This window comes from Apteryx rowi, unplaced genomic scaffold, assembly GCF_003343035.1.
Source record: "Apteryx rowi isolate R43461 unplaced genomic scaffold, aptRow1 scaffold_7, whole genome shotgun sequence".
NCBI classification, from domain to species: domain Eukaryota; kingdom Metazoa; phylum Chordata; class Aves; order Apterygiformes; family Apterygidae; genus Apteryx; species Apteryx rowi.
This window is the reverse complement of record NW_020450982.1, coordinates 1713251-1738478: the sequence shown is the minus strand read 5'-3', so window position 1 is coordinate 1738478 and position 25228 is coordinate 1713251. Positions and strand designations below refer to the sequence as shown.

At 36.9% G+C, this 25228-nt stretch overlaps 1 protein-coding gene across 1 annotated transcript in view; it reads right to left on the bottom strand.

Moving 5' to 3' along the window:
- FAF1 (Fas associated factor 1) overlaps nt 1–25228 on the bottom strand; it is a 175645-nt gene that overhangs the window by 92537 nt on the left and 57880 nt on the right. The window lies entirely within an intron of this gene.

Genomic DNA, 25228 nt, shown 5'->3' with positions numbered 1-25228 from the left:
GGGGTTGTGATAAGCAGTTATTTAAACCACGAAAATGTATTTTTGTATTTGGGATAGAGAGCATTATCTCAAATTCTGAAAGACACCTTACACCTGAATATAAAGACAGCACAAGTAAAAAGCACATGTAAATATTGCCCAGCTGGATCAGAACTGGATCAGCACCATAAAATAGTAGCATTTCTTATAGCAAGGAATGCTGGGTTTTGATTTGTTTTCCGTAAGTCTGCTACATCTGAATATATGGCCCTCCCACATCTTCAGGGCTCTACTTCGGCTTCCAAGTACAGATCTCAGCCACCCATATTACAGTCCTGAAAAACATTCTCAAACGTTAAGATTTGATATGTTTTACTAACAATTTATATAATTATCCACTAGACAGAAAATCAATGGAAGTCAGAAATTCTCTGTTCGCTTCCCAGTTTTAAGAAGGTCACACAGCCTAACCCTACCAGACAGGATAACCAAATATTTGACACATTAAAACAAAAGATATTAAGGCAGATGCATAAGATTTGACATAAAGCAAATGTCCAGACTGTATACCGTATTCCAAAAACTCTCCTTTGATGTCTTAACTTTTTTTTTTTTTTTTTTTTGGCTTGTCAACTGGAAAGAACCAACAATTAACTGTATTTTAACTTCTGCTATGAGGTATTACTAATCAAATCTGTGAACTGAAAAAGGTCTTTGAACGAGCATGGGTCTTGCAGCTCAGCACACTTACCCTAAGTTAACAACAGTCTCTGTCTTGGAGCACTGTTTGCTCTTGGCGTAAGATTGGGAAGACAGCTGAAATCTTTGCCAAAATGAGAAATACTAACATAATCTATATACTTAAAAGTTTTCTTAGGTAATGAATGAAAGCAGATTCTAACCTACTATTTTAATAGAGATAATGCAATAAAACAAGCCAACCTACTATAACACGTTTTATATAATTTGACCCTAACTATGAATCAGTTATTTGCCATAGTTTCATCACTGACGTAGAGCTGAGATTTGAAAACATGATGAAGTTATATGGTAATATATACACATTCCATCCAGTATTTATTTTTAGTGCAGAATGTATATGCAAAATCCGGCAGTAGATTTCATCTAAAAACCGTGTCTGCATAATGAAATACTCAGCACCAAATCTCTTTTCCTCAGGACCATCTTTAGAGAGGAACACTGCACGGACTCTTTCTTTCACACTTTGCACGTAGTGCAGGCATACTAGTACACGGATGAAGGATACATTTGCAGAAATTAAGCGGTAGAAGAATTGCTCCATCATTACAAATATCCTGCATGGAAGGAGGAGGAGGCAGGGATTTACATGCATACCCACGCTCACAAATGTTGATCTGGGCAACGTTTTGCAGAAGACTCTCCGTGGCACTGCTGCACGGGTTTGCCAACAAATAAATACCACTGAGGGAGTTCAGAGCATAAATAGAGAGCAAGCTCAAAGTGCAGCGCTATTAGTGCTGTATTTCCAGTTCCCAGCTCCTCCACTCAATTCCTSTTGCTCATTCTCACTATTGCTGTTTACTTCATACTCATAAAGTGCCTCTTCGTAAAAACAGTGAAATGATGCTTCGCGCTTCCGGACAGATTTAATGTATTGGCATGGGAATACGAATTATTAGTGTTAACTAGGCTAAAGAGTTAAATAATTTCAGCACTATCAGTTTAAAGCTTTATAAATAAATATTCTGCGCAGATCAGTGGAAAACAATCACTTCAATTTATAAACTAGCAGCGAGATACGTTACAACTATATGATTCTACATGTCACTATAGGACAAAACAGACTGTGCGAATGCCTTATCTGGACATTTCTGTATCACAACATATATTTGTTTTTAATTTTCAGCTCGGCTCTGAATTCACAGTTTGTTTAAGAAATAATTAAGATCTCTCTTTTTTTTTTTTTTCTTTAGCTAGTAAATTACATGTATACTCAATAACCTTTATGTTAATATTGGTTTTGTCCAGGAGTTTTTGCACAGAGTCTGATCTGGTAACTACACTTCAACTACATTTTTTTAAAACTACATTTTAATTAAAAAATGAAACAAGAGCATTATTTTGTTTCAGATACAGAATGCTGAAGTAATTACTAGTAATTAAAGTGCACTTCATATCATTGCTTCCCGATATTTAAGCGTGCTTTTAAGAAAGCAAAAATACACCTTAATTATTAAAAACACTGGTTTCAATCCATTTCAAATATCTATCCATACACACACGCACCTGTGAAAAATGGAGCTATGGAAGACAGAACTCTATAGAATTGGGTATATGATCTCACTCCTACTGTTTAAAACAAACAGCTTTTCTTCACTGCTTCTTAACAAGAAGCTAGCCTGCTGTGCCGTATTCGTTTCGCAGGGGTATCAAGGTAAAGAGATGTCATTACTCAGTACTGACCCCACAACATCCCACCAGAATGTAACAATACTAAGCTGAGATCACAAGAGCATGGTCCTTGCTGTTTTATTTTTCTAGCATTAAATACCAGGATAAATTGTCTTTGCGAGATAACTATTCTTCAGTTACGTATCCCAAAAAAAGTCTTGTTAATATTATTTTCACGATATAAAATTCTAAAACTAGCTATTTCGAAATAACAAGTGAAACCCGGGCTCAAGAGAACTGCATAATATTGTTTTCAAAAAGCCCTCAGAAGTAAAAATAAATAACTCGGGAGTCACATTCCTCAGATTCCACTTTAATTCCAAAGAACAACAAGAAGGCATTATGAAAAAAACAGTATTTCCCTTCTTTCATTAACTCATCTGTAACTGCACTGAATTCAATAACATTCCTCTGCTATTCTAAGCCTGAAAGGCATGCTCGGGGTATAGTGTTATGTTGGTATAAAGCACAATGCCAGACTGATGTGCTGAACAAAAGTGATCAAAGTTGAAGTAATTTTAGCCAACGCACAAGTATGCTGCTGCATTATTCGACCAGAAGGACATCTGTTGAGCAACTCGTCATAGAATAAACCAGTTGTGATAGACAGGCCCCGTCTGCAAGGGGACCACGCAAAACTTATTAGAGTAATGTTTGATTAAACAAACTGCTCGAGTTAAAAAATCATCGCTGGCTTTTGAATTCGCGCCAAAATAGTCCTCTTTCAAACAACAAGTCACAATCAATTATTTAAAGGTAAAATAAGCTTGCTTTTTGAAAGCTATTTAACCTTAATTTGATAATTAATATAGTATTAAAACAGCAGAGTGCCAAAGTTTTACAGACAAGGAATATTTACCAATCAAATAGAGACATTCCCTTTACTTTAACTGTTTTAATTTCAGTTTAGAGCTTAAATTCCGTAAGGAAGAAAAAGTTCTGGATTCATATAAAGCAGCATCATAAATTGCTTCTTCATTGAACCGGAGCAATAAAAACATACAGCTACGCTCCTCATGCAACCGAAAAATTTTCAGTTAGCGCAGTAAGTGGACAAACACGTGTCAAGACTTTTATTTACAAGTTCACACGATGTCGATAGGAGGACTGAAATCTCTATAAATTTGTGTAAAATCTAACTGCTAGTGCCATGCACTGAGCTGCGTCTATTGGCAAACTTTTTGGTCACCCACCTTTGATCAGTTCGAAATACTAATTGCTCCTCTTGTCTTTGTGCAGCCCAGACTTTCTTTTCACACTGTTCAGATGCCATGGTGACTGGCACATTACTATGGCAGCCACCCGCCAGATTATAATCTCCAGAATATACTAGATCATTTAAAAACAAATTAAAAGCATATCTTTCTGGTTCCGCAGTTCAGCTGTTAACAATATCAATGCAACCACTTAAACCAAAACCACCGAATGCTTCGGATGGGATTTCACTTGCAAAATGAGGTGTAATTCCCCCAGAATGCCTTGCCTTGAACCTACGGACTGATGTTGAAGAAGCACATGAAGTTTTACCTTTAGCTCATTTTCACCGGTGTTAGAAGGGAGCAAAAATATTAAAAATTGGGTTTAAGAAAGCCTGTACATTCAAGTAGCCAACACACTGAGAAAATTTACCCATTACAGGCAGATTCTTACTTTCTTCTCTTTCACTAATTTTAGCTGATGAGTGTATAGCTTTAAAGGGTAAATTAAACACCAAAGATTAACTTTATATCTACAAACAAAGTCTATCCAACATTCAAAGCCCTTCCGCATCCGTATTAGTATGGAGAAAATGAGGTAAAACGTGTCACAGGGCAAGCTGTCTGTACCATGTAACATGGTGATGATGATGATCATCTTCTGGTGATTTCAATTATACGGAATAAGTAGCTACTTTCTTACTTCTGAAATAGAAAATCTGAAACCTAGTGGCAAAAAAACTCTCATCTACCAAATTGTTAAAAAATAAATAAAATATTATGCTGAATCATCAAAGTACCGTCATGCCTGAATCTGTATCTTTGACTCACAACAAATCACAACAAAGAACCACAACAAAGTTTAACAGTAGTTTCCCTCCGGCTGTTTTCTGCTTCTGCAGGTACAAAGTTAATTGAAATAATGTAGATAATGAACTTTTGTTAGTCTTATTATTAAATATAATTTATGCAAAGCTGCAAATTGGCTGAGATGCTAAAGACTGTTCCAGGCACATAGGCAGCATGAAAGACAGTGCAAAAATGAGTGCGTGAAAGGCAGACAAAAGGAGCAATAAAGTCAGAGGGCTGTGAGGAATGTGGAATGCGAGTTGGGGGATGCGGGGGAATGAGATCAGATGCAGCCGGCGCAAGGTTGCATGGGGCACCGACAGCAACGCCACAGTTTTGACTTTGACATTGTAACGGCCGCGAAGCCAAGGCAAAGGCAAGCAAAACTGCCGGGGGACGGCAACGGTAGGGCAGGGGCGACGAGAGGAAGAAACGCGAAGCGAGCAGAAGCGTTCTGTATTGATCGGTGAAGAAAGATGATGGAAGAAAGGAAGCAAAAAGGGATGAAGTGGTAGTCATCGAGATTATAGACGAAAGCCTTTAACACCTCAGCCAAAAGTTGTATCGACAGAGAGAGGGAACATCAGGGCTCCGACAGCAATTCAGAGGAAGCTGTGGCAGGATTTAGCAAGCACCTGAGCATAGGGAAGCGTCAACGGTGACAAAGGAGTGTTACGGAAAGGATACGAAGTTATTGATAGTTATGAACAAAGGATATGGGTCAGATAAACGGGTAATTTCTGTTGAGTTCTGTAAGACTGTCAAGAACTATTAGAAATATTCTGAGATTTAAGACTCGAGAGAAAGAATTTCTAAATCAACATCTCTGCCACAACGTATTGCACGCGTTTGGTCCATAGCAGTAGTAAAGAAAACGTACAGAAATAGAAGTTAGGAAAAAAAACAAAAACAAGAAGTGATCAATGCTTAGAATTTTCCCTTAGCAAAGGAACTAGCATTTCAGCAGGAAAGGCTATCTGCAGTCACTCAAAAACTCAACTTCTTAACTTCAGTATAAAGCAGTATGGGCCAGGATTTTAGTCAGCCGTCCACAAGCGGGAGGACACAGCACGTTACCCGCTGCATGAATACACGAACGACAGCTAACGTTAGCACCCAGAACAGGACTCACAGGTCGCTAACGTAAGATTTGCTCGAGGGGAATGGGCCGAGTGGGCTCAGGAACTCTCCGCCCGCAATTCTGTTAGTGTACTTTGTATCCCCGATACACAGTGGAATATAAAACTATATTAAAATATAAGGAACAAAGGTTATTTACATCAGCAAATTTTAATTTTACTGTAGATCTTTTGCCTTGGAAACAATAATGCATCTCTAAAGACATCAAATGATAACTACCCTCTCTTTCCAGCCTACTGCAATTTGTATTATGCAATGCTTTTAGTCGGTGAATTAAGATGTCAGAATCAGACTATTTTTAAAAAAATGGTGTCTGCTTCCGAGGAATTTCATACAAGTGAAATTCTCCAAGGCAGACTCACTGTGCTAAAATAACTATTTACATTTGCACATATAGTCAATTCAGTGTGCTGCGATCTAAAGGAAAAATGTACTTCAAAATATTTTAAATAAAATCTACGCTGAATGCAGAAGAACTCTTCTCCATGCCAAGCGTGCTAACCAAAAGCTGATCACGATTCAGCACTTCCCTGACAAACACAAGCAAGAATTCAAATGTGTGGCTACAGTACGTGCTCAAATTAATGTTTTATCACATAGCTCTCTTTCTTTAAATGGTTATTTTTGCTGTTAATGCTCCTGATAAGATTTCGCTCTATATTTAATAAGTTTTCCCCATTAGYAGGTTAAAAATCTGAGGCCGCTTTTCTTGTTTATTGCAGGAGAAAAATGCTATTTAAAATTTAACATAATTGTTTCTAATTCATCCCGTGCTTGTAATACATTACTTGCTTTTTCAGTTGGTAGAATTAAAATTGAAATAAAAGCATCAGAACTTCTGTACCTACTGAACGTAGTGTCCTCTTCCCTCTAATTAAGATTTTGTTTCATTTTCAAATTAAAACCAATATGCAATTTTATACCATCCTAAATGGCCTTAAGAGAACCTGAAGGTCTGTTGCAAGCATCAGCCACACAAAAAGCAGGACTCGTCAGCAAGACGCACTGCAAAAAATCATTAGAAAAATATCTGCTAAGTTTTCCTGTATCACTTGCCTGTAACTAAATACATTTTATGTCCTTGATGGAACATGCAATAACCTGTTCAAATATCACTTTAGATTTTATGGAAGAATGTCTGAACCAACATATAAACATCTTAAACTACTATTAAAAATGGGTTGTGTTGTACTGTAGTACTCAGTAAATATTGTGTCAACATCTTCATTAGAAAGTTTGCTGAGTTCATTATATAACCATTCAAATTAACTTAGGTCTGGGAATTAATGTGTGATTTTTGTCACATTCTGCTGTTAAGAGTTCAAACGGAGAAGATTAAGTCAAATTAAGCACTAAGCAAAAAAACAGCAAATACATTTTTTGATGTTTCTAATTCTTTAATTTCAATATCTAGAAAAGAGACTGAAGCACATGAATTTCACCACTAATTGCTGGAAAGGTAGAGAATCAGGTAACTACTGAGAGGCAGTGGCTGAATAAGTAAATATAAAGTGAATATATTACTTTGCCATTATGAATTTTAAAATGGGAGAAGGAAGAAGATTTGTAGAAAAAAGAATCTGCAAGCAGGCAACATAAGAGAGAGATGATACAAGATAGTATTCTAGTAAAAAACATTTCATTTAGGAAAACGAGATACTAGTTACGAGGACAGACTCCCCAATACAGCTTCCAGTAAAAAAGCAGGCATATGGATTCTCTTTATTTCCAACTATGCCCTTGAAGGCTTGTTTCCCCATATTCACATCCATCACAGTGAATCATCAAATATCACGTCTTGAACAGGAGTTAACACGAAATGCTGAATAATTTCAACATAGGAAGTTGGACAAAAAAGTCTTAGCTCATTTTATTGATGTAAATTCCTCAGAACGACAGATAGTCCTAATTACTTTTGTAATATATTGTGGGCAAAATTTAAATGACAAATTCCAAAAATAAACTTCTTTCTAAGGTAGCTGACTAGGTACAGTATATAGTTGATATAGAGAGACCTTCAGAGATAGATTACCTACCCTCTTTATATCGTCATTGAGCTATAWTTCCAAGGTACGAGACTTGAGAAAGATTTCTAAATTTATTTGCCTAAGTAGCACTTGTTTTCAGAAACCCATCTAGTTTAGAGATCACTAGATAGCTTAAACCTGAATAATACATTTAAAATTCATTACGTCTTAGAAATACTTGTAAAGAAGCATCCTGCAATTTCTTTCAGCAATGAAAATAATAATGTCCTGAATAAATTACTTTCATAGATGATGATGAAGTACTAAAAATTGTGAAACCGATTTCATTGCTTGGACCTCATCTTTTAAACCAACCCATCTTGGATGTGATTTCATGGTTTTTACTGGGTCTCTCCCAAGTAAATGTCATGATTCTACAATGCACAATAAAATGGTCCTCTGGGTAATCCTAGTCTATTTTTGCAGATAAACTGCAAATTTTTGAAGTGGAAATAAGAGCAAGGAATCAGTTAAACTCTACTGATTCTTCTGATGTATCAACTTCTCTTGATTGCCTGACGCAATATATACATGTAGTATAGTAGAGGAAGATGCATGTCCCAAGCGCATAGGATGTGCTCTCACAGCTTTAACAAGACACTTTGCTATACAGAATACTTTGTTTCTATTCCTCCCACACACATACAACTTCTATCCTTTAAGCACTCTCCACCAGATGTAATCTGAGCTCTCTTCAAGCTACCAGATATTTCCTTCTGCCACTGCTCTGGGTCTGCAGCCCCTTTTCCGGGGCTGCAGCAAGTGGCAAATTCTAGATATAGTCACTGTCCTTCTCTTCTTGCTCTCGCACTCTCTTCCCTGTAAGACCTGCTAAGGACACTTAGCAAGAATATCAGAAAACAAACAGCACAACGCAGAACATGCAAGACAAAATAAAACAAAATTTTAATAAGAACAGTTTATAAAAAAGAGAGAGAGAAAAAAGTTTTTTAAAGCTTAAAGAGGAGAGTAATGGAGACTTGTATAGTTTAAAAGAAGAGGTTGTTTGATGCCTAACAGCCTTATACGAGCCCTGCAGTAGTACGCTGGAGACAGTTCTATGTCAGGAGTCAGGAAATTCAAACTCTATACACGCCCATTTCAAGTTTTAAAAGCCTCTTTTAACTTCTCAGTGCCTCAGTTTTCTACCAGGACACATTTTAATTCAGAGGAGTAAAGGACCCCTTTGCCAATCTCCATCTTTAAATCAGAGCTAGTAGAAGAATGTTACAGCTAAATGGAAGTTACAATCTTCTGAACTTGGTGCAGAAGTTGTTGATTGTGGCTATAGGGCCGGAGCTGCGCRCAGGTCCAGACTACATAATTATTATTATTCATTGCTTGTAGTGCCTAGGAGACTTAATTGTGATAATCCCCTCTGAACTCAAAAATGCATGACCCTTTGAGTTTTTTAATAAAAGGTTAAAAGAAGAAACAAATTCCTAAATAAAAAGAAGGGAAAACACATTCTTAAGAAATTTAGGCAAGAGACACGAGTATTTAAAAAAAAAAAAAAAAAAACAGGAAAAAAAATCATTTTAGCAGCACACAAGCATGAGGTTGAAATAGGGTATGAAAGAATTAGAGCATGAGCTAGCTGTGACATTACAGATTGAAAGGAAGATGTGATTAGGGTTGAAAGAGATTAAACAAAGATTACTGACAAAAATGTTAAGAATTTATTTGAAAGTGTCCTAAAGATTTCTGCTAACAAAGTAAAACTGATGATAATAGTTGAAGACATTTTTTACAGATACTTGCATAGAAAAGATGCACTCTGAAGTCCTAGTTTGTTTTTCCTGTTCAGTAGAAATAGTCATTTGAGAAAATATACTTATTAGTAATCTAAATGAAAAAGCATCGCTCAGTGGAGGCTTTTCACTGAACTTTCTGCAAATTATGAAAGGCGGCAGGCAACTCACACTAAGTCATCTACTACCAGATCAATATCGAGAAGCAATTACTCTTTTGACTCAATTGTAACATAAAGGGGAAATACAATTTCTAACATGGTTCCTCAAGGAAAGATACTCATTTGCCATAAAAACCATAAAAACTGCAAAAAATATACTGTTAATACCACTGTCCCAATTCCAGCTGCTTTTTGTCTCCCAAAATGTTGATGAAAATGTTGATGTCCCTTGACACGCAGTCAAAGGAAAAGCAATTTCATATATGGGTTGCATACCTAAAAGACGTAATCTTAATAGATTATGATGAAATCGGTAACATATAGACTGGAGAAAAACATACCTTGACACTTATTGATCATGAAGTTAAGGACATGACAGAGTAGTAATTCTGATGCAAGCTATTTAAAATTGGTATGAAAACACAACGTACTGCTAAATACACTTTCTGTGCATCCCAGCATCCATCAGACCTGGCAGCATCAGAAGCTACCGCCACTACTGGATAACGGTAAAACATGAACAAAGTTTAGAAATTAAGAAAAAATCCATGTGTCAGTTGCACTGGCTTGATCCTAGCTTGTCGAGATCAAATGCGTATACATTCAGATGACTGTGCAAACAAGTATGATCTTCTTTCAGTCTGGTCCAATTCCTTTGTCAGGAATTAGTATGTCTATAGCAAAAGGCTATAATATACTTTCATGTATCCTATATTGGCTGTGTTATTACAGTTTCAAGAAAATAGTTGTCTCATTGAGCTATGGCATAGTAGATACTTTGGATATAGCTGGGTCCCTGTTCATGGGGACCTTAAAGATTATTTTGAGGACTTGAATTGTCACTAGAAGCGAATGAGAGACAGTAGATGTAATTCTTGCAGTGGAGAATAGATTTGGTGATGTCACATTTCCATGGTTGTCACGTTCGGAACAAAATAAAAATTCAGAGGAATTTATTTGATGACAAAACAACCTCATCTTCATTACAAACTGGTGGTTTTTGAAGCAGTCTAAGCACATCAGTCTTTCACCACTTCCCTACTACTGCATTTTTGTGGGTCTCAAAAATAATTAGCTATACCAATAAATGATAAAATAAATGGTGTTTTGGGGAACTAATGAGATGAACAGAAGTTAAAAGATGTTCAATTCTTATTGCATTTAATTCTAGTTAAGAATACCATTTGTATTGGTATTGAAAAAATCTTCCCCTCTTCCAAATTTCTTTTCACTTTGATCCAATGAGAGACTAAGTCCTACTCCCAAGGAATCACAAATTGCAATACCAAGACATATGCTCCTTAATGCATTTAATTAACTGATACTGACAGTATCTTCCTCCATTCCTACCCAAACACATTTCAGGAGGAAAAACTGTTTCAATTTCCAAGCCACAGAAAATGCATAAACTACATATGCTTCAGAGAATCCTCATTTTAAGTGATAAGACCATCAATTTTAATTTAAGAAACAGAACATCAAACAAAGATCAGCATTTTGTCATGTGCTTTTCGCTGTCTCAGTTCCAGATGATTGATAAAATACTCTTTCAGGAGACAGCGTATTTTATTGCTATTAGAGAGAACGTAAAATCTAGCCTCCTAAAGTTAAAAGCACTAGTTAATAATTTGTAAATATTTGCAAATTTAGACAATACATGGAACAAGTAGTTCAATCTCTGCATCTTGTGAAGCAAAGCGCTATTTAAGTAATTATTGTGTAGAGAGGTCCTTTAATTCTTGTCTGACTTCAGTTTTACCTCTTTCTTCCCACCACTTTTACACTTAAGACCACAGGAAGCCTTTCGCTCAATAAAGAGAGATAGGTAGGCTCTCCCTGCAGTCCATTCGTTCCCACTGTTAGCCAACAAAATATGCCCACAGAGGACCATGAGACACAACCCAGAAAGGCTGTGTGCATTATATTAATTTCACTGATACTGTACTGCTACAATACCAGGACAAAGCTGTCAGTGTGATTTACACTTCACCTTCCAGGTACAGTTTGCAATCATATTTGTAACAGAAGAAAAACGAGGTGTAAAATGGGTTTGCTCTAGAGCCTTGCTGGTACCTTCACTACACTAAAGAGAATATGGATTATCCAGAAGCCCATCAATAACTCAACGCTTGACTTGCTTGGTTCACTTACACTGTTGGTATCAGGTACTTGGCAGACTATGCGTGAAAGCTCAGTATGAACTCAACGCTCGTCTATACTGTGAGATTTTTCTCAGTCACCTTAAGTATGAATTCAATTTATTACTTCATGCATTTGAGTTTGAACAGATATTCTATTGATGTTATTTTAAATTCAAGTTAAAATAAATTATGGAACAAGGATAACTGAGCTGTTAGTCAACTCCTAAGCAACAAAAACATTTCTCGGTACTTCCCTTCATCTCATTTTCACGTCTACCAAATCACTGCTTCTTCTTGGGCTTTTCTTTACATCAACAGTATCCAGAAAGAATCAGAAATTCATCCCTGCTTTAACCAAGTAATGGCTGTTACTTTCACATAGGAAAAGAAAGTTATACAGAGAATCTGCACAGCACATTTTAAGAACTTCAACATACACCCACCAATTACAAATACAATCAGTTACTAATATTGCTAGGTTTAAGGTATAGGCATATAAGGTGCCCAATTATACTGTTAACAAGCATTTTCGTATATACATACACATTTTTAAAGAGAGAATTCAATCTATTTAACAATTCACTAACAAAGCTATTCCTTAGCTCATCCCTGCCATAACCTGCTCTATTCAGAAACATATGGGAAAAGACATTAAATAACCAGTGAAAACCATGGACTTCTGGTATTAGTGCTACACACTGCATACCCCTATTCATTATTCCACCTCCCTTGTTTAATCTATCATTAAGATTCAGTGACCCTACACTAAATTTAAAGCAGATCCTTCCTTCCTCCCATGCCTAAATTCACATACTTTTCTAGTTGGGGATGCCCTCGAGTATTAGCCACTCTACAGGGTTTCTCTAATCTCAGCTCTGAACTATGTTGTGCTATAGAAGCAAGAAATTGCTGGTTTACATCTTTAACCATGGAATCTTACTCCCCAAAAAACCTCATTTACTTAATAAGATAGAGAAAAAAAAAAATCTTTCATTTAATGCATGTTTAACATATACAAAAATTTATGCATTTCTTTCTGCAGGGCATTGAATAAAAATTATAAAGTAGGCTCTTTTAAAGCACCGCTTCCCTGTACCTGTGTCCCAAATATAATTTCACTGGAAACAATTTTAAAGCTTTCAAAAGTTTACTGTGACACCTTGCAAAGCTAGCTCTTAATTTGCATTCAAATTCAATCTGAAAGAGGTTTTTTTTAAAAAAAAAAACAAAAAAAATCAAGAAAATGATCAAAGATTAGATTTCAGATCTACTTTTTTTTTTTTTTTTTTTAAGAATGAACTAATAATATATAGGAAGGACCTCTGTCTCTCATTTCTTTTTATTGACACAGATTGCACCTTAACAGCAGTGGCACTGCAGGTGAAAAAATATTCAAAGATTTCTGAATAAGGGTCAAAGAATTATTAAAATCTGTACATTTGTCAACAAAACTTCTGTCTTCCCCTTCCATGATATGGGAAAAACTAATCTTTACCACAATTCTTTTTTAAAGTTAGACAGTATGACAGGGAGTGAAGCAGGGATGAAAGTCTGTTGAGATAACAAAATGAGTTGGGCAAAGGTGGAATCTGAATATAGTTTTTAGTCTTTACTAAAACAAGCCATGCAATTTTGTTTTGGTTTCATGAATAACACTATTTTTAAATGTATTTAAATACATCTAAATATATTYCCTAAAAAATTTGAAAGGAGTTGAAAAGAAAAGATGCAGCATGACTAAAAACCTAAATCTACATTCTGTCTGGCTCTTTTTCTTTAATTTCTCTAAGTCATTTCTCAAACAAGTCAGAATTTGAATTGGTGGTAAGTATACGTGTATACCATATGCATTTGTAGAACGCAAAAAGATGGAGGGGAAAGCAAATTAGTAAGATTAAGGTTGTCAAAATCATGTTTTTCTAAGTGCAGGCTATAAAGAGTTATTTCCAAATCCTGTTCTCTATTAGAAGTTATTGGATAACAGAAAAATATTAGGAATAGTTAAAATAAACATAGTAAGATGAGAGTAACACTGGAAAATCTGAAGTCTGAGTTCTACACAACACATCAGAAGTCTGGCAGATGCAGACACAGAGATATGAAGGAATAGTGTTAAGAGAACGGGAAACAAAACCAAAAAATGTGAACTCTATAAAAACTGGTACATAGAACAATTCAGAGAAGGAAAAAAAAAAAGAAAAAAAAAGCTTGAACCCTTTCCACCAAGGAAAGGGTCTTTACAAGCAGTAACCCTTTTAGGAAGAGAAGAAATCCAGTTTTGCTGAACTTAACATTTTTATCAAAGACGTACTGGCATGTTCCAGCCAAAGCTGCTCTGAGTGCTCGAACTACATTTATGACAGAAAAGCTGACCAAAAAAAAAAAAAAAAAAAACCCCCAAGTCACAGAAACTCTCCAGAAAAGACCATCTTCCATAATGGAGAAAACTTTACATGTTCTTTCACCAGATTTAACTTTTAATGATGAATGTTCAAGAGAAAGGTTCAGAACTTCTTTTAAATATTTCTGCAATGGGGTATGTCTCCAGTCATTCTCACTCCCTGCTAATTCCCAGGTTATTCACATGAAACTTTTTTTTTTAGTAATAATGCTTTGACTGGGAAGATAACCTACAAACCTTTCAGGACTTCTATGAGATACCAACAAATGCCAGAAATCTAAAAAAATCCCAGTATCATTTATACCAAGGTATAAAACTCTGCCATACAACTTAAGAACTAAAATCTTGTTTTCAGAATGTTGGATAGCTTAACTTAAAAAAATATATATATATATATATACACACACACACACACATATATATATATATATATATATATATATATACACACACGCTAAGGCCCCAGTCTTGCAACTTGTAGTTCAGGTGCTCTTCCTGAATATATTGGCTTCCAGGACTGGACAAGTTAATTTAAAAACACGAGTAGCCCACAACATACAAAACATTTCTCTTTATAAATGCAAAATTTTAAAAGAAGATTACATTACTGTGTAGTACTTAGAGGACTGCACGTTTGAGTGTTTCTCAAAGCAACAACAATTTTTTCAGTAGCTTTCTTAGAGACTTGCCTAGCTTGAGGAACATAGAAACCACACACTGCTGAAATCACAGCATCTGTTTTATGAAGGCAGGGGTCAATATTTCTTGAACATATAATTAAATGCAATTTTGTTAGTGTTTGACCAACAAACTATGGGAATTATCTTTTCTGTAGACTCCAGTCTTTACAAGGCTTACTTAGTTTGCTTGTTTAAATGTATTTATTATTTTCTCTGCATTTTTCAGTCTCAGCTCTAAATGCAAATCTGTACCTATTAAACAAGCAGTAACACTATTCCATTTAATGAGGATAATTACTTCTAAAGTTGCTGATCATTAGAAACTCAGCTATCATTTCCCCCAAATGCCTACAATGCTACATAGATTACGCAAAGTCCCCACCAGTATTACTTTTTTTCTAAAATAAAATTAGAAGCAATATAATATAGAGTGATGCTCATGGACAACAAATATTAAGATCAGAAAAAGTATATTCATATCAAACTAACACATTTCTATAAATAAAAGCAAAATTTGCCCCTGCTTTCTTTTCTGTTACAGAATTATCACCTCAATAGCCAATGAAAAAGATTTAACGATGTATATCTCCCAAAGACAAATTTTCAGCTCTATTTTTCTTTTAAGTGCCTGAAAGGAAAAGACTAATGAATTGCTCCTGTGCAGTCCTTTTTTCTTATTGTGCTATAATACCAAGAGAGTTAAAAGTCTTATTTTCACATACTTCATAATATTTTTTCCTCTCAGCACAACAATGGCAGAGGAAACATCAGCAAGTGACGTTCTGCTCTGGGCAGTAACCTTCCTTACTTCTACTAAGATGACAGAGACATATTTGGTGGCTAACTTAGCTGAGAGCTTTGCACTCTTTAAGATTCAGGAAAGAATCCAATATACTATGGGAATAAGTTTCCATGAGAGAGAAAAATCAACATGTTTACTGAGAACCCAGTCATTTAGTCATCTCGGTGAGTCTGCTGGACTACTACCTATTAGGAAGAACATTCATTACTGGAGAAAAGCAAGCACCCCCTAACACTGGAAGCACCCACATACTTCATGAGGTGCATGGATTTGAGATGGGGAAAGGGAAACCTGCTGAAATCCAGCAAGAACAAGCCAGAAACTTGAAGAAAGGACTGGGACATCCTGCTGCTTATTCACCAGCAGAGATGCTCTGGATCTAAAACTGTTTCAAATAGGATAATGAAATCATAATCACCATACGCACATCTTTCATGACCTATGTGAGAACATTTAAAAGAAAATTAAGTAGAGGCACATTCACGGGATCAAGAATGTATCTAACAAGCAGGCTAAAGAGACATAAGGTCTGGAAGAGATGCATTGGCACTTTGCGTTGTTTCTGAGACTAAAAGATCAGCCTCAGGTAACCTCAATCTGGAAAGTTTTGAGGATGTCCTCCAGGGTCTCCCAGTTGTGAGGAATGTTCTAAATCATCTGGGCACATCATCACTGGGCATGCAAATGATGAGCCAGAAGGTAACACGCCTTTCTGAAAGATTAAATGCTTTCCAAGAGAGAAGTCCCTGAACCTCCTTGTTAACGTGCGAACATCACGGTGACACCGGGGTATGTGAAGCTTCAGCTTATACACTATTCACTGCAGCTGAAAAAATGTTCTATAAATAGCTTGTGACCTTGCTTGGGTAAGTGAGCTATCGTTCACCAGCCACTCATCAGGAAAAGGACAAAAAGCCATATCCTATAGCATGAATGGAGTAGCAGCTGTCAATAAATTGGGTGAATTTACTTTGTACCTCTGTATCTCTAAGAAACACCCGTGTGAGTAGCAGTCCTGACACTCTCAAACTCAAAGACTGGTTTGCAAGGAAGCTGAGGGAGAAAGAGGTCACTCAAAGGCCTCTGTAGCTGACCTGGTTGCAGGTTCTGAAAACATAGGATCAAACTATACTTGAAAAAATACCCTCAGTTACTCAATGAAATTCAAGAGATCATTTGCCTTAGGGACAAAAAAGCTCCTCTTTTTAGACTTTGGCCTACAGATAATGCCAGAAAAATGGGAAACCTCTGTTCATATCATTACCTCTTCAACAGCAATATTCCAGATCTGAGGCTTGGAAATAGGTCACTCGAAACTGGGATGGAGATTTTGAGGATACATTGATGCCACAATAGTTTTAAATATTTACAGGTGCACATGGGACATTAGCCTTGGGAAAGATGTAAATCCAACATGCAAGCAAGAAAAGCCCCAATATCATCCTGAAGAACAAACTGAACAGTAGAAATGACAACCTTATTCTTTAGTTTTTCTGTATCTGCATCTGAATCAGAAGATCTTACAGCATGTTTACTGTGCAGGGACAGAGTAGGACAGAAAAAAGTTTACATTTCAGAATAAAAACTGTGTAGAAATACTTGTGAATTGAATGCCTCTTTTTACTTTCATCAGACCTCTTCTTTTAAAAAAGAATCAATAAAGCTTCACAAGAGTAAACTGTATGCTGTTGTGCTTCCTGCATCAATGTTCAGTGCCAATTAAATTCTGAACCCAAAATCTTTATTGTTTCCTATTAGCTGCTAACCAGAACGAACACCAGTTTTCTGAGATCCCAGGCTGAGGCTTGCTTTAGCGGCAGTTAGGGGGAAAAAAAAAAAAGAAAAAAAAAAATCTTGTTTTGACTTGTCTGCCGAGTAAACTTGACATTGAAGCTACACGGTGGAAAATAAATACGTAATACCAAGATGTTAATTTTACAGCAACACTTAACATTTGTGACCACAATTAACACTCGGGGAGGGGTGAAAAAAAGCCATTGACAGGTCCGCCTGGCTCCTGCTTCCGCGCTGCTTCTCAGGGTCCCTTCCCGCCCGGCGCGGGAGCCCTGCCGACGCCGGGCTGCCGCTGACCCCAGGGGCTGCCTACAAAGCAGCGCAGGGGAGGCAGCGGGCAGCGGGATGACAGGGAGTTAAATACAGCTTTCAAAGGACATTGACTCTCAGCCAGGAGCCCGAGCAGAAGTCTAAGGGCAAGCGCCTGCTGGGCACGGCTCATGCCCTCCTCCTGCCTCTCGCACCTCGGGCGCCCCGCGGCGAGGAGGGCAGCGCTGCCGGCTYCCCGGGAGCTCCCGCCGGGAGCGACGGCCCGGCCGCGCGAGCGGGCAGCCAGGCAGAACTGGGCCCGCGTTCACGGCGCAGCAAGGTCTTCCCTTGCCAACAAAAGCAGCGGAAAGACAAACTGCGTCGAGGCGCGTTTTGTGACCGCAGCTGTTTTTGCTTTGCAGAAACGCTGCTCCACCTCTCCTGACCCGTTCCTGCAGGTCGCGGGACGACTGTTGCAACACTCCCCCCTCCCAAACACCTGGTGCTACTGTACTGTATAGCCACATTTATTAATTAACAGGGACATTTATCACTAAACCGGACAAAGAACAACAAAAAAAACCACATAATACTACCTAACAAGTCATCATTTTAACAGTGGTAGAACACGGACAGCGTGTTTACAGAAATCAGAAGTGTTAAAATGTTCCGATTTATGATGGCTATGAACACTCAGCTTTCCAGCTGTTTCTAGTGGAACGCTACATTTGAACTGCCAAGCAGTCAAAGAAGAAAGGGCAAAACTGACGTTTTCTTTCCGTCCCCCCTTACACCCACTGCATTACAGTAAGTTAGCCATGATTCACAAGTGGGAGAAAAAAGAACAGAAATAACTTTAAAAAATAAAAAAAATCACAGAGCAGGCATTTTCTGTCTATGAAACCTACCAAAGCCAAAGGAACCCTTTCACTGAAGAAGAAAGGGAAGGTTTCAGGCTTCTGGCTTATTCCAGGTTCGACGCAGTAGTACCTGGCGCTCCTCCCTTGTTCTATAACCTGTGTGGCTCCTTTTAGCGTGCACTGAAGTTTCTACATGTTTGGATAGCAATGATGAACTCTTGAGGGAACTTAGGCTTGTCTCTTAAGCAGGTTCATGTATAGGACTCTATTAAAGTGTTTTGCAAATACAGGGGGTTTATTATTATTTATTTCTTGTGTATTAACTAATACAGGATTTAAAACATCTTTTTTGCTTACTAAGGACAAGGCCTTACTTTGGTTTAACTTCATCTAATTCCTACTCTGCTTATGTTAAAGTAGAACAAGCTGCCCTTAGGACAAGTAAGAACATTCACTAAAGTCCATGGTGGTTTAACTAAATCAGATTAAAAGTACACCTTTATTTAAAAGGCTACACAATCTTTTTGCACAGAGCAGTACTAAGGTAGAAACCACTACGAAATCAGTGTCTTATTCTGTAAGTTTTTCTCACCACTACAACCACCAGCAACATTCATAAAGGTGACATAAAAGTTTTACGATAGCCTGAGATTTTGAAGAGCAAAATGGCAATCTCAAAAAAATGCCAGCTAACTACTGACCAAACCCAACCTGTTCCAAGCATGGAAGTGTCTATCAAAAATTAATAAATAACTAAATAAGTAATAAATCCCTTTGAATCAATACATTTGGAACACTAATTCAAGATGATTAAAGCAGCAGATAACATTAAGAATTAAAATGCAGAGCACATAATATGTAAACATCAAATACAAAATATTATTAATTGTTATATACTCCTCACGTATTTGCACTACACACACATTCCAAATGCAAATATTAATTTGGAGAGAAATACCTACTGTATATGCACACACTGAAACAGTTTGCCCGGCTATACTGCATCAATGGTTATTTGACAAGTTATAGCATCACGAGTTGTTCATTTACATATTCAGCCATTCTGCGTGGATTTTCCCTGTGAAGATGTTAATGAAACAACTGAACAGACTCATACTAAGAGCTCCTTCTCTGAACCGCAAGAATACTTACAGCTATACAAATTCAGTGTATAAAATATGCAACAACAAAAAGACACTAGAAATGTAAGAAAACTTCTTTTCTAAAACTTAGGAAACTGTAAGTTAATTAAACTATATAAGCTAACACCAAGAATGACAATCAAATTGATAGAGAAAAAAAATTCATTGGATATTTGTGCAACAGTCATTGAAAATTCAGTTCTGTTTAAAAAGCTAAAGAGCAAGAACTCTCCTAAATAATTCCCTCTACATGGGAATACTTTTCAAGGTGTAATTCAACCAACTTAGAACTCTGCATTGCCAAAAAGTTTAAGTACAAAGCATTAAGGGTATAATAATTTAAAAGCTTCTACTTTACAATGTGTTTTTCTCCATTATTAGGAGAAAAGTGTATTTAGTAAAGTTAAGTCAGATAAGCCGTTTTGATTTTTTTTTAAACAAGCAGCAGTAAAGAAGTTTTGAAATGTTTTTAATGATAAACTGCAAATGAGTCCATAAATCAGAAGATAAAGAGCTGGAATGAGAAAGCAATGAAAGAAAAAACATGTATGTGGACTTAGAGGAAAATAAAAGAAACAGAAGAGAATGAATTCTTAGAAAGAAGAGGAAAGAAAAAACACATGGTTTATCAAAGAAGCAAAATGACCTACAGAAGAGAAAATAGAGATGGATGGTTGCCAATTTTTGTAAGTTAAAATTGAATGATCCTAATTCTGACCTATAAGCTGAAACAAGGCAAAAGACACAAAACGAGAATTGAAATTGATACCAATGTCTTGAGATGACAGACCATATGCTAAAATTATCCTCTGCTTCAAACAGCTCCATTTATGCTCCAGAAGAAACACTGAGTCTCTGAGTTTTATTGTTCCTTACTTCTAACTGGTCTTAAGAAAAAGTGTAATTGAACACAGTGATAACGTACCTCTCTAAAGGGAAAACTATACCTATTTGGGTATGCAAAATGGTTCTCTTACAAAAATATCTGATGAGAAAGTTAAGAATATCACAATCTAGGAAGAAATTTGCTAGATCTAGTATAGTGCATCTAAAATTGTGTGCTTTTTGCATCTCATACTGGATTCTCATGCAGAAGATGTGCCAGACAGCAGGTACAAGTAGCTTCCCAAATTTGGCTAACCTTATTGGGAATTTCTGGGGACGGGGAAAGTCTTGTTATTGCAAAATCTCTCTAGTACTGATCACCAGTTGTTCTCCTTGATACTGCAATTCAAAATAGGAAAAACTTTTATCAGAGTCTAAACTCTATACCAACTCTGTTGTATTTGACTTGAATATAGAAAGGAATTCAATCCCTTCATATATACAATGAGCTGACTTCCAATTTTATAACACAATGAAGAAAAGCTTCTGTTAATAAATGCTCTTTCATGGCCTAAAGTAGAACATGTTCACAAGCAGAATAATTTTTCATTTTAGGAATGATACTCTTGGAATTAAGAGAATGTAATACAACAATGTAGTTTTTTGAGACATTTGCATATATTACTTCTAAATGGGGAGGGACGGGGACAGGACTGAAGACCAAAGATTTGGAGTATCAAACACCTTATCTCTCACTACTTTTTTCTTCACCAGGAAGGTGATTCTATCTAGTATCTATTTTTTAGTATATCTAATATCTAGGCATTCCGATGCTACTGTCATTTGAAAGTGTAGATTATCTCAAGATCTTCACAATAGTTGAAAGAGTGAAATAAAAAGAGAAAAGGCAGAGAGGAGTTCAAAGAACAAGGTTTTTTACTATTCTGAATTCATGACCAGGAAAAGACAGTCCATTCCTACAAAGCTGTACTTAAAGAATGGCAATGCCCAACTGCCTGGTATTGCACAGCATAACTGTACATACCTTACTCCAATTCCAATAAAGGGAAATGGAGAAAGGAATAATGAATCCTAGGAACCAAAGTCATTTCAGTTATTTCATTCACAGCATCAGGGAAATGCGGCATCCCAAATATCACTGCAATTTCTTTCAGGAAATACAAAAAGACATAGTTATATTTGTTTTAGTTTTATATTATTCTCAATTTCTTTTGCTCACGTCTAAGGACAGGCTACCTTTTACTGAATTCAGCAGCTCTAAAAGAGCAACTTTTACTTAAGAAACCTCATGAGCTATGTTTCTGTGTAATCATTAATTTATCCGTAACCATAAGCATAGTTTTTTCTGTTCAACATCTCCCAACTATGCTTTGTATAAACTTCTGTTTGCACTTGCCCACAGAAAGTTCCTATTTTAAGGCAAGGAGGACTTATCCTTGAATAATTCAAAAGTGGGGAGTGTAAAAAGTACTTAGTTTAATCTGGGAAGTGTTTTGTGTTGACAATTTCACCTATAACCAGCAGTGCCTTTCACTCACTCTGCTTAAAAGGTCTCGGCTCTTTTTTATTCTATGCATCGACATGGGGCGTGCAGAGAAAAGGCTAGACTGCAACTGAGAACATCCTACGTGCATACAGCTGAGAGCTGCGAACACAAGACAGTTTGGGCAGGGACTAAGACAAATAACAATGGAAAAACTCTGACATTCTCCACAAAAAGCAGTCGCAGAACAGTGGAAGACAATACTTTCTTTTGTAGTACAAAATAGGAAAGTGAAATTTCTCTCCCTGGTGCAAAAGGTAAACTGCCAAGTCAGGCAGGTCCACACTAGTATTTCAAGATTGGGTCCTATGAGGCCAATGAAAAATTCAGAAATTCGGTAGAGCATTCTGTTCGGTCTGGGTAGGATAAAAGTTTCTTTTCTGATATACTAAGAGTAGTAGACTGAGAGGATGCTTGAATTGTCACGAGAGATGTCTCTCCTTCTTAAATCTCCCTGCGAAACACTGAACTGCAGTCTATGACTATCTACATCAGCATACAGGGCAGTGCAATAGGAGCAGATCTGCAGAGCAAACAAGTGGGTGCGAAGGGTCCAACATCCATATTATCTGTATTTCTGGAATTTTACTAAGGGCTAGTTCTAATCTGGTCCTGAATGTCTCAGCAGTCGTTATAAGTTCTGCATCTTCTGGTTTAGTTTCATCCTAACAGAATTCAGTCTGTATACTCCGAGACTGCTCCATAATGCACGCGTACATACAGAAAGCAGGACAAATGGGAGATGTATTTCAGATCAGTAGTGCAATTCTGAAGTGAAACACCAATGCAGTTCTATCCTGCAAGGAGTGGATCTGCATCAGTCCTGCATCTTGTGGAACAAAACCATATTTTCATGTATCACACCATTAGGAATCCTTCTCAATTTTAGCAGAAACACTGCCCTTTTTTTAAATAATTTGATAAATAGAGGTGGTCACATTCTTTTTGAAGACAGACAAATATACGATACCGTAAGTGAAAAACTGCATGCCCTGTGTGCTTCAACTCACTGCAGGTTAATCATGCAAAGAATCAACACRACCAGTATTTTAGGCTGCTAACTGCACAGTCTGTGAGAGTTTCTGTAGGTAGCCCAAGAAAATTAACATCTTTTAAGAATCTTTTTCTCTTCCAAAACATAACATGGCAAATGTGACTTCAAATAGATTGGTTTGAGTCTTTAGGGCACTGTCCTACGCTTTCTATCGACTGGGAAGGCTAATTAAAAATACCATCTTCCGACCAAACTTAGACTTTTTTTTTTTAATGGATTCAATAAGAAATGATTCATGAACACATCCCTGTTTGTTTACAAAGTTCTAGTTCTCTAAACATGATGAAAAACAAACAACAAAACATAACCAAAACCCCAAATTGGCTTTGTTTACAGTTCAGCCTCCTTTCTAGTTGGCACCTACCCCAAACCTCCTTTTCTTATCTTTTCACATGGCCACACTCCGAGCCCTTCCTCTGGATCGTGCTTTCTTGTTAGACGTTTTACTTTCTCGCCCTTATTCCCAGTTTCTCTGGTCTTTTTTACCACCCTTCCCTCTATTCTTTTAAACCAGTAACACAATACTTCACCTAGTCGTAGCCACAGGAGTCTGAGAACGGTTTTGTTGGGGCAGTGATACGTGTCTCTGTCTGGGGCAGATGAACCAACTGTTTCAGGTAACTGATGCTCTGAAGAGATGTATTTAAAGCCAGAAATCGCTGAAGTCAACAATTTCACCAAAAAAATAACAACAGGACTTGATACAAGTGTTAGTTGGGTTTGTTTGTTTGAGGGTRGACATCAAGATGACTAAACACCTTGAACTCACTGAAGTAAACTGGGCCCAAAAGGAGCAGAAAACTGACTGAATCTATATGTGAAACAGAAGAAAAGTTGGTGAGCACTCACCAGAAAGCTCCTCTCCTGTTTTCTGTGTTGCTCACTTTTAGGAAAGTGAGAAATCCAATGCAGAAGCAAGTTCTGAAAAACTCGGAAGTAGCCTTTGGTCAGAAGGTGCAGGAATTCCTCCCGCAGAGGACCAAATATTAGTTTTCCTGACAGTAGCAGGCCTGCTCATACTGTGGCCACAGCCTGCGAACACTGTCCTCAGAAGGTCCTCCAAGCATGCCATATCAACCGTTTTGCTGATATGATATACAGGTGACCACAAATTGCATTCAGGTTGACTAGATTTGTGGTTCCTTTTCTCCTTTTTGTGGACTATTTCACAGATTGAAAGAATAAAGCTTAAAGTACTGTCTGCACTTGCCCTGGCACAGCCTGGTTACAGTTTGGGGTTGTTTTGTTTTGTTTTGACAAAAAGCTGAGTTTGCTCCTACGCCTTTGTCTAGCTATGCTTTAAATAGTTTGTCTGTACCATACCTTAAGGAGGTTGCACTTGAGAAACATCTCTACTCCGTTTTCATTTACTACTATGCTCCTACAATACAATATACCAGATGCAGTCTCCAACAACTTCTTCTGCCGTGCATACTATGGAGCTTCTCGGCTCAAAAACTGGGTGGTTTGATTTGCATATACACGTATATACATGCATACAAGTATGGTGTTTTACACTCCAAGCTTGCATCACTTCTGCTGTTCACTATCATCCCCATGTACCTTCCAGCATTATTGTTTTCAAAACACGATAAGAGTAAGTTCACTTTGGTCTGCTATCCATGCTGGGGAAACCAAAATAAATTTGAGGCTTGGTACAAAACCCAAAAATTGTGATCAAACTATATAGTTAGTAAATTGTTTGTCTAAATCTTTCATGTATGATGAAAGATTATTATCATAATTCATTAGCAAATTACAGACTTTGTAATGCAGGCAGTCACAAATTTGGCTTTGTATCAATCATTTTAGACCAGCTGGGTAGAAATTAACACAACTCTGGGATACATAAAATGAAGTGCTCTTTCATTTTTAATTCACTGGAAACTTTGAAGAAAAAAAAGGAAGCTCTTTCAAAAATGTCAATTTTCCCTGATTTTTGTAAGTCCTTCCATTTCACTGTAGAGATATAGATCTATAGATACACACAGAGAGTTTATATAGTTTAGTAACATAGTAACTCCTTAATCAAAATAAATATAATGGATATTTAAAAGGAAGAGCAGTAAAGTTAAAAAAAATCCCTTTCTTTCATTGCTTATGAGGTGGTCACACATGTTCATCACCACCAGAATTATTAAATAAACCCAAAAGCTAATAGCCTAGCTACTCACAAGATA